At 35.4% G+C, this 10,815-nt stretch overlaps 1 protein-coding gene across 2 annotated transcripts in view; it reads right to left on the bottom strand.

The window, feature by feature from the left end:
* Window positions 1-10,815, bottom strand: part of LOC106469693 (matrix metalloproteinase-21-like) — an 81,733-nt gene that overhangs the window by 43,550 nt on the left and 27,368 nt on the right. Inside the window, exon 1 of one of the 2 annotated variants that reach the window (XM_013930202.2) lies at window positions 4,517-4,645. The exons of the other annotated variant lie outside the window; for it this stretch is intronic. The gene's annotated coding sequence lies outside the window, so the exon portion shown is untranslated. Of the gene's footprint in view, window positions 1-4,516; window positions 4,646-10,815 lie in introns of those variants that run through there. 2 annotated transcript variants of the gene reach the window in all.

The raw sequence follows: 10,815 nt of genomic DNA, 5'->3' as shown, positions 1-10,815 counted from the left end.
CTGGTAAGGTAATAATTAGTCTGCTAAATGATAATGATGTCAACTGGTAAGGTAATAATTAGTCTGTTAAATGATAATGATGTCCACTGGTAAGGTAATAATTAGTCTGGTAAACGATAATGATGTCAACTGGTAAGGTAATAATTAGTCTGTTAAATGATAATGATGTCAACTGGTAAGGTAATAATTAGTCTGGTAAACGATAATGATGTCAACTGGTAAGGTAATAATTAGTCTGTAAATGATAATGATGTCAACTGGTAAGGTAATAATTAGTCTGTTAAACCGTACTGGGGTGAGCCTGGTAAATGAAAATTTATCCTATTTTACTTTAGTTAAATCATTCAAGTATGGATACATTGTGTTTGTTCAACCTTAATGAAGGTATTCTGGTAATCCGACACATTTAATCTGCTCATAAAATCATACTGGTAAGGAAACTTTTAATATATTTAAACGTATTGTGATCATACTGGTAAGTTATCATTTAGTTTGTTTAACCTTACCGAGATCGTCTTGGTAGGCTAGTATTTAGTTTGTTTAGCCTTACTGAGAACGTACTAGTTTATTTATGTTTAATCTTACTGAGATCATTCTTGCAAGTCAATATTTAGTTTTGTGATCATTGCTGAGATCGTTTTGGTAGGCTAATGTTTAGAGTGTTTAGCTTCACTGAGGGTAAATGTGCATATACTTTATTATTATTTTTTTTCCAGGCAATACTTTTAGTCTTGATTAGAAGTAGCGATCATTTTTTTTATGTACACGACGAACCAAAACTAACACCAAACTTCATTATTAGCATATTAAACAAATTAGCTTTTAGTGATCTAACAGAACGAAGAAAAGTTATATGAAACGAAGATTTGACTTTTAATTGGAAAACATCTTGGGATCACGTGTTAAATAAGATAAACCTATGTTTCATATATCGAGGTCAATCCAAATATCAACTATTTCCAGAAACACTAATGTGAACTTATATTAAATACACTTTAGAATACAAAGAAATAGTTCAAATAACAACAAGGATAATTTTAACGATTGATTTATAACACTTTTATTTGTTTCAACAAATTTTAGCTCGAAAATCCTGTTTGTTTGTTGACTTTCGCCCAAAAATAATCTGCGCTAGCAGTCCTAACTAGTGAGTTACTCTAATTAATAGTGGGATTTAATGGTCCCTCTTATAATACACCCACAGCCCAGAAATATGGAGTGTATTTTGTTGGTAACGGAACGCGAACCATAGAACATCAAATCCACGGACACGCTAACATTGGGCCGTGATAAGGTCTCTATAATATTTAAGTATTTTGAGGTTTTTATTTCTGGTGGTTAATCTATGTATATTAGGGTTTTCTTGAGGTGAAGCATTTGTTAAAATTTGGGTTTCTATGATATACGTGGGCAAACAAACTGATGCATATGAACGTTTGAATATTTTTCAACTTTCTCGAGTACCAGCGTGCTCTGTTACGGAGTTCAAAGGATCCCTCGTGATTCAGAGACCCCAGTGTAGCGATCAAATTCCTCTATTATCCTTATCTACTTCTATTGCTACCACAAGAGGTGCCATACCCAAAAACAACCACATTATAACATCCGCCGTGATATCTGAGCACGTGTGCCACGTTTGGCCCCTCCAGCTTTTGAGTTGGGGTATGAACACCTTTCCAATCATGGGTCCCATGGGTGGCAGGAACACAAAATCCGATGCTAGATTCGGATTCAGCGACCCTGAAAACCTACTCGAGATCCCCCTATAACGCCTAGGTGACCTTTCGGGCGCGGTTTAGCTATATTTAGTACTCCCTGGGTAAGGGGGTCTACCACATATTGATAGGGTTTGCCACTCTGAGTCTGCTTGCCAAGTTTCGTCCTGCTAGTTTCAAAAGTGTGAGAGGAGTTCGCGGACAAACAAATAAATTCACAAACGCACAGTCTGAAATAATATCGGGTTATTACTTTTTATGGAACTTTTTGTATGTTGTTATAAAGTCTTAGCGATAAGCCCAGCTAGAGGATTATATGTAACGTAAACTGTATTTGGTAATCCATCAATAACGAGATGGAACAGTTTCAGTAAGTAAAATGCCCACCCAATGGCACAGCGGTATGTCTGCGGAATTACAACGCTAGAAACCGGGTTTCGATACTCGTGGTGGGCAGAGCACAAACAGTCCATTGTGTAGTTTTGTGCATACACATTCAAACAAACAAACAAGTAAGAAAAAGCCAGCTCCTATCACCATGGTGTTCAACTTCTTTCTCAGGGACACCTTGAATTAGCCAGTTCTACTAAAGTTTATATTTTATTTCCTACGGTGTGGCCCATACAAGGCAGAGGCGCCAACACTAAAAACACATTATTATAACTTGTGGGTAGAGACTGAGCCTTATAGGTTAAGAGTAAAAAAAATATATATATATACGATTCAAAGTACAGATAACATTATAGAAGTTTTTTATGAAAACCATTATCATACTTATGACTCACGTTGACTCATAAATACCGTGATCACTGAGAACATACGTGCATTTTAATAACTTCATTCTATAAGTTCAACACATTTTCAGCAGAAGAAAATATAACTAAAATAATGAGTGGAAAAGAAATAAAATTAAACCAAAGACTAACAAATTATATTCCACAATTTTCAAATTATGGTATAACATAATGGTGGCGATAACGTATGCTATAACATAATGGTGGCGATAACGTATGCTATAACATAATGGTGGCGATAACGTATGTTATAATATAATGGTGGCGATAAAGTATGCTATAACATAATGGTGGCGATAACGTATGCTATAACATAATGGTGGCGATAACGTATGCTATAACATAATGGTGGCGATAACGTATGCTATAACATAATGGTGGCGATAACGTATGTTATAATATAATGGTGGCGATAACGTATGTTATGGGTAGCAATTGTGTTTATATAGATATAATCTTAATATCCATTATTGAGAAAACGTATACTCTTAACTTCTACCATTCGATTTTTAAGAACCGAACAACCAGAGATAAAAACTGATTAAAGAATAAATATATCATACTTTAAAATTCTGTTAGAGCAGAGGCATCGCCAGAGATGTTTCGAGCGCTGCGAACAAATACACTCTTGGACAACAAGTAAATATTAATTCCACGAGCCGCCATATTTACTTGCGAGTTAACAGCGAAACCAGTATCCTGAGCACAATCATAATGTATTGAAACGTACTGAATGGCTGACTAGTGGTCCCGTTCCTTGGTATAATATGAATTAGTAAATACCATACCGTTCTACACCGTACTGACCAGACACATGCCGTACTGGAAAATCACATTCTGCCAGGATAAATTCTTCATATTTTAATTTACGCTGTGATATCTAGATACGCTTCAGAAGGCTGTGATTGTTTGCTTAAATCTATTTACTCTTAGCCAATTCGATACTGTGCTTAAACTAAAGGATTCAAATAACAGTATGTCTACTTTATATACTAAGGTGCAAAATAAGCATTAAAAGGAATTGACATATAACTGACGTACACATAAATTTGGATTAAATAATCCAGTTTATTTCTAAAACGTGCGTGAATATATATTTCAGCATAATTTATTCATCACCAAATTCTAACAAGTCATAATAGGTGAAGTTTCACGTATATATATTTGTATAGGTATATCTAAAGAAGATGTACCATGAGCAGAAATTAACTCCTTTGGAAAACAAAACGAGCCCATCCAAGAAAATCATTGGATAAGGCTTTCTGTTCGGCACAGAAATACTTAACGCAAATAAAACGTGAGTAATTTTGTTAGATCAGCAATCAAACCTTTGATTGACGTGCCCCCCCCCCCCATAACACAGTCTGCGGACTTATAACGCTAGAATCCGGATTTTGATACCCGTGGTGGGCAGAGAGAGCACAGATAGCCCATTGTGTAGCTTTGTGCTTAATTACAAACAAACATAGTTGATTGGCGAGGTTTCCCGTATTACAGACTTCTAAGTAATTTTACTGGATAAAACTGATACCTGTGGATCAAGGAAACTAAGACTGTGGTTCATTGATGGTTACAAAACAGTTATTACTTTATACTAGCTTCGTTTACTAAACAGCCGGCAGGTGTTCTCTTTATTATTTAAACAAATGTTTTAAAACTAAAGGATCACTTGAATTTCGTTACATCTGAGTGTACCAACTTTACTGGATCGCAGCTATAACATAAAAGATAGATTTCAAAATGAAGAAAAATTGGGACATTTGTTCCTTAAATCTTAATTTGTTTTCAGTGTATCTTAGGCTGAAATTTAAATTATTTTTAGCTCTCAGAAAAAATGCACAAAGACAAAATAATTTTGATTCTCTTCTACTAAAGAAATGATATAATTTAAAATATTTAATCGAGTTTTTCGAAAGTTAGCTATTTTTGGGTAAACTATACTTATTAGTTTATTGATAGTAGAAATAAATGTTTGCATTTTTGATTCTTTGGTAAATCAAATCTTACCTTTAAAATAAGAAGAATGTTAGCTTTCCTAGAAAACTTTGTCCTTCCGGTTTATCATAGGAAGTATTCACAGTGTCAATTTCGCTGTTCAATCAAGTTCCGAAACTCTACCTTAACGTATCACGCTTGTAAAGCATCGTAAGCTATAACTGTATCGCTGCGGCTGCCTATCTTATAAACTAAACGTCAGGAACTAGCAGCCAATCACGTAGCTCCTCTGTACTCCTTTTGTGTTGAGTGGTTTAGAGGTATTTGGCTAATTCCATCGAATCACACACTTGCATGCATCTGTAGACAAATTCTCAACTGAAACCAAGCCATTTATTAACGAACATTTACAGATTTCAATTTGTTCTTATGACTGTAATCTCGTAGTACAATTACTCCACTAAGTTAACCTAATTTAACAAGATATTTACCCGTTCTAGAATTTTGATCTAGTTGACACAATAACATATTCAGTAAAAAAAAATATTTATTTCCTCTACTGTTCTTAATACAATGTTTTATATTTGCTACAACTTTAATTTTTATTCATTTTAATTAGTAGATCGCCAGTAGTTTCTGTACTATACTGTTTTTCGTCCACACACTTACAACGCTAAAATCAGGGGTTCGAAAACCCTCACTGGACACAGCAGATTGCCCGAAGTGGCTTTGCTATGAGTAAAAACACACACATCCTGTTTTTCGTCATGACGTAGCGATGCTACAGAATTTTTGTCTGCCTTTAACAACATGGATGGTTGTTAATAATGCTTAAATTTTCACTTAATAAACTTTGGTTCTTTTTAATGGAGACGTTTGATGTCCGACATCGTGAAAGGTTGAATGCACTCAATATGTAGGATCATGATGAACATTTTTTTATTGTTTGTTAAGATCAGTCGTTTTAATATCCTATACTTCAGCTATACAGAGATGATAATTTACTAATTGTCCAGTTTAATAAAAAACAACACTAATTTAGGATCACTTATAACGCCGAAATATTATATTAAATTTAAAACATTATGATTAGTTTGTGCTCTTTATTATAATTTACCTGATATGCGAACGGATGTTTATGATGATTCAATGTGGAAAGCTTTACTTGCTCTATTTATATGAAGGAAATTGCATATAGCAAAATATATGTTCATCAACTCCAAATTCCACCAATGGAACAAACATTATGAAGCAGAGAAGACAACTGATATAATGTAGTCAGGTTTCGAAGCACGTTTATCACGCTTTGAGTGATTCATTTATGGTATTTTGAGCAATTTCTTAAACAACACGTAGCTATTGTTTTTAAAATATAAAGTGCAGAGAAAAATGCTGTTCTTATTGTATGTCTTACAAATTAAGTTGACAAGGTCGACACCTTCGGGTATGCGTTTGTCCAAGAATAGAAGAGAAGATAATGTTACTCGGAGAATGTTAAAAGAAGCAAAAAAAAACTGTCTCAATTTAACCGAAACGTCCATGATACTTATAATTTGAAACTGAACAGTCTCACTAAGGAGAGGCCTAATATTACCCAATAGAACAATACAGAGAGTTTGTGCAATGAAGAATGTCTTCGAATGAGTTAACACAAAATGGAGTAATACTGAAAGTTTGTTTATAAAGGAATATCGTTGAATGGTACAACACAGAATATACTAATATCGAAAATTTGTTCCAAAAATAAAATCACTGAATGAAACAATGCAGAATAGACTAAGATTGAAAGTTTATTCAAAACAAATTAGCTAATACCGAAAGATCGAAAATGAAGCTGTGGAATAATATATACATTATATATATAACAAAGCTATTTTCTATGGACTAGAATGGCCTGGTGGTTAGGGCATTTGTCTCGCATTCTGTGGGTTGCGGGTTCGAATCACAAGCTCTTAGGGGCGTTATAATGTGACAGTCAATTCTATGGGGTGGGTGTTGTTGACTAGCTGTCTTTCCTCATACTTTCGTTCTTATCCTAAATGGGTGGAGGAAAAAAGAGGTACACAACATTTCATACTCCATAGCACAGAAGTTGATGTTCCCTCTTCTTCCTCGGACAGATGCTATTGGACTCTGTTCCACTGCCACAGTGAGGGTGCAGACAGATCTTCCACAGAGTCCTTATCTCACCATGTCAAGAGTCTTCTGCCATCCGTGGGTGCATGAGTTGACAAATCCACGACTATTTCTGTCTCTGTCCTTACCGTGGCATCCAGCTGTGAACTCTGCCTTCAGATGTTGGACCATATACATCACCAGGGACATTAGCTCTGTACGGGAGCTTTCTCAGTCCAGAGATGGACTCCTATGAACCTCCTCTTCACCTCAGACGTTTGCAACTTTCCTTGCTGTATGCTACAAAGCTTCCATCGTTACCACAGCATTCCAACTGCGGTTGTGTCATCATGCCTCAGTGGGCTGTGCTTTTGGGGAATAAATGGTCTGTCATTTCTACATTCGGCCTTCATATTGGGCCACAGTTGATTGAATTGGGTCTGACACTGGATGATGCTACTGAGTCTGATAGTCAGCCCATTCCACCATGGCTTCTTACCATTCACTCTTATGCCGTTTTTCTGAGAATGACAGGCACTCCTTATTGGAAGTACTGTATTCTCTTTGCTTAACCTCTTTTGAAACATTCTTCTGTTCCAGTTTTTTTTATTAATGGTTCGAAATTGGGTGACTTTGTAGACTCTGCCATGGTTTGCTGTGGCTTGATGGTTACTCACAGGATTCCATCTACAGATTATGTGATCTCTGTCGAGTTGTATGCAATTTAACTGGCCTTGGATCACAAAGAAGTTAAGAAATACGCTGTTAAATATTCATGACTGTTTCACGTAAATTTAATACGAGAGTTATGATTTAAATAATTATGAAGCACAAGTGTTAAATTTAGTATCTTTAGAAGTGATAGTTATGGCAAGTTTACTTACGTAACTGTTTACGAATCATTTGTTATGTAGTTCAACTGTTGCTAATTGACGTCATGTTATTCGAAACTTCTAGAAAATGACTATTGTTACATCATGACTTTTCGTGGTTTATAAAAACTTCTAGGCCTCAGTCAGGCAATATATATATGTAGGCGACCAAGTTAAAGCACGTAAGTAAGTTAGTGAAAGTAAGGCAAAGTTAATGAGAGATATAATCAAATATATCTAGACTTTGTTTGCAAGTTTAGTCATAAAGTTTGTATGGCAGCGACTTTAAAAGCATATTGTATTGTAACAACAGAGTAGAGAATAATAATTCGTTTTCTCAATTGGGTTTTAAAGTAACTGAACCAGCCTGTGTAGACTTTTGAAGAAAAAAGAGAGTTATTTAAAGCTCTGGATATCCCTGTGGTGATTAACTGTATAATGAACATTTGTACATACGTTAAACTTGATTTAAATTCATCATTTTAAAACACGTGGATTGTGTGTTGTCAGTTTATTGTTGAAATTTATCACCAACAAGTCTAAGACAGTTACTGTAAAGAATCCGGCCCCTATAAAACCTGACATACATTAACTCTACTATATATAATGACTCTCCTAGCTCTTTGATGGCCCTGGAATCGATTAATGCGAGTTTTCACCCAGTTCTTTTGGATATTCAGAAATGACTGGCCCACTTCTCCTTGTCACCTATTTCTATTCCGTTTTTCAGAATTCTTGGCCATGTTGGTATTCGATGGAATGAGCTTGCTGACACTGCAGCTAAATCTGTCTGCTCTGGAGTTGCCACAGCTATGTCTGTCCCTTACGTGAACTAGAGACATATGATCGATGCTCGGCAGTCAATTTGGGATGTGCAACTTCATAACATGCTTTTCTATGTTAAGCCAACTGTCATTGTTTGGCCATCTAGTTTCCATAAGGATCGGAGGGAGAAAGTTATCTTGTCTAGGCTTTGCTTTAGTCACTGTTGCGTTACTCATCATGTTCTTCTGTAGTGGACAGATCCACAAATGCGTGGTCTTTGTGACAGTCAAGTCACAATTGCCCACATTTTACTTTCGTGCTGTCGCTACATGTTTTTTATCGGGGTTTACTTTGACGCCGGACAGATTCATTGGTGATGGTGACGCTGTTCAAATCGATCGTGTTTTTAGCTTTTTAAGGGCCATTGGCTTTTTTCGTTTTCAGACACCAGCACATGAAACATTTAGAGAAAGGAGGTTTTGAGACACCAGCATGTGAACTGATTCTGTAAATTCTCAGTTACTGTGCTTTTAAAAAGTATGCGTGTCGATTAGCTGGTAAAATTAACTTTAAGTTTTTCACGTAGTCCGAAATCATTATATAAAGAATGAACAAAATGTATGCAAAGGATTCATAAAAAATAAAAGGATTCATAAAAAATACAATATGCTTCGTATGAACCAACTAAAAAAGGAAAGGAAGTTACATGAAAATTTAAAACAATGATTAAAAATGGAAAGACAGAAGATCAGAAAATTACGTTTTTAATAAAACAAGCACCAATAAGGTTGGTTTATATAGATCAACCAGGACTTGTCTGTGTTGGTGTTGTGAAATGGGATAAAACTAGGGTAAACAATTTGCAGATCAAGTTCTTGATTTTTTCTGGCGTCTGTAACATTTAACAATCCTGATGTTTAACGAGGTAAAAACTGTTAACATTTAGCAGAAGTGTGAACATTTATACGATATTTTTTGGTAAATTAATTCATAAATGCAATAATAGCAACTTTTACTGTAGGCAAGTTCTAATTGTGATAATTGAAACTTTGTAATTAATTACTGTAAATGTTACTGTTATTGTATTTCTGAATTAATTATTTTGTTCAGTACGTTCCTCACTAAAAACATTTATTGTTTAAGAAAAGGCTCGTTCAGTAGGGGGCTATCTACAGTTTTGTACTTATTTCCTAACAACGTTCAAAAAGTTAACATATGACATAAAATAACCAACACAAATCAATTCCTAAAAATGGGCTCTTCACAATTGTATACACTCATACTGATTACTTTTATTTGTAATTATTAGGTCGTCAAGAAATTAATGTCGCGTTTTGGAACACTTTCATTAACCACCCCCCCAAAAAACGTACATCACGTTAAACGAGCTGCCTAAATGTCACGTTAGTGTAGCCTATATAATGTGCAAAGATTAGTACACTCTAATCCCCTATAGTGATGGCACACGGTGAGACACATTCGGCATGTAATACTGTTTGAATACAACAAGAGAAACAACGCTTCTGTAGCCACAAATAGTATCAAAGAAGTTTATGGAAATGTTTTGAATGTTCGTAAGTGTCAACAATAATTCAGCAAATTTCGTTCAGGTGACTTTAGCCTTAAAAACTATGATGGCAGGGGCCGAATAGATACTGATGCTCTGAAGACTCTTGTTGAGTATAACCCAAGGCAACACACTCGTGAAATGGCCCTGAAATTGCATGTCTCTCATGAAACAATTGATAAATATTTAAGGAATATGGAAAACTCCATAAAGAAGGTGTTTGGATGCCTCATGAACTCTCCGATAATCATTGTTTCCAATGTGTGTACGTTGCTTCGTCTTTTCTGGCACGTAATGGGCGTGAACCATTTATGGACAGAACTGTCACCGGTGATGGAAAATGTATTCTCTATACGAATATTAAATGCCCAAAACAATGACGCCGTCCTCAAAAACCACTTCCAACCTGAAAACCTGGACTTCATCCGCAGAAAGTGATGCTTTGCATTTGGTGGGCCATCAAAGGAGTAATTCATTTCGAACTCCTCAATCCACAGCAAACTGTCAATACAGGGATCTATAGTCAGCAACTAGAACATTTAAATCAAGCCTTTCATCAGAAACGTCCTTCACTCGTCAATCGGAGAGGTGTTCTTCTTCTCCACGAGGTGTCAGAATAAGTAGAAATTGATAACAGTAGATAAAACGAGGAGTATCCATACTCAAGCAGTGATACCAGAACTAGTGGAAACTGATAACAGTAGATAAAACAACAAGTATTTATATTCCAGCAGAGGTGTCAGAATAAGTAAAAATTGATAACAGTAGATAAAACGAGGAGTATCAATACTCAAGCAGTGATACCAGAACTAGTGGAAACTGATAACAATAGATAAAATAACAAATATCCAGAAGCATCACAACATCCTTGAGTTAAAACGATTTGTTAATTATAAGACAAACAGTTTATTTCACTGTAGTACTTGCTAAAATACTCTACAAATACCAATTTTTCTCCTCTTGTCTGTTGGAACTGATAAAAAAACATTAGTTATCCGTAAGCTCTTTATTCACCTTTGATTATTTCCAGCTCTTAATTGATTGCGTGTTTT

This window comes from Limulus polyphemus, unplaced genomic scaffold, assembly GCF_000517525.1.
Source record: "Limulus polyphemus unplaced genomic scaffold, Limulus_polyphemus-2.1.2 Scaffold3616, whole genome shotgun sequence".
Taxonomy (NCBI): domain Eukaryota; kingdom Metazoa; phylum Arthropoda; class Merostomata; order Xiphosura; family Limulidae; genus Limulus; species Limulus polyphemus.
The sequence above is the reverse complement of the archived record's forward strand: the minus strand, read 5'-3'. Positions and strand labels throughout refer to the sequence as shown.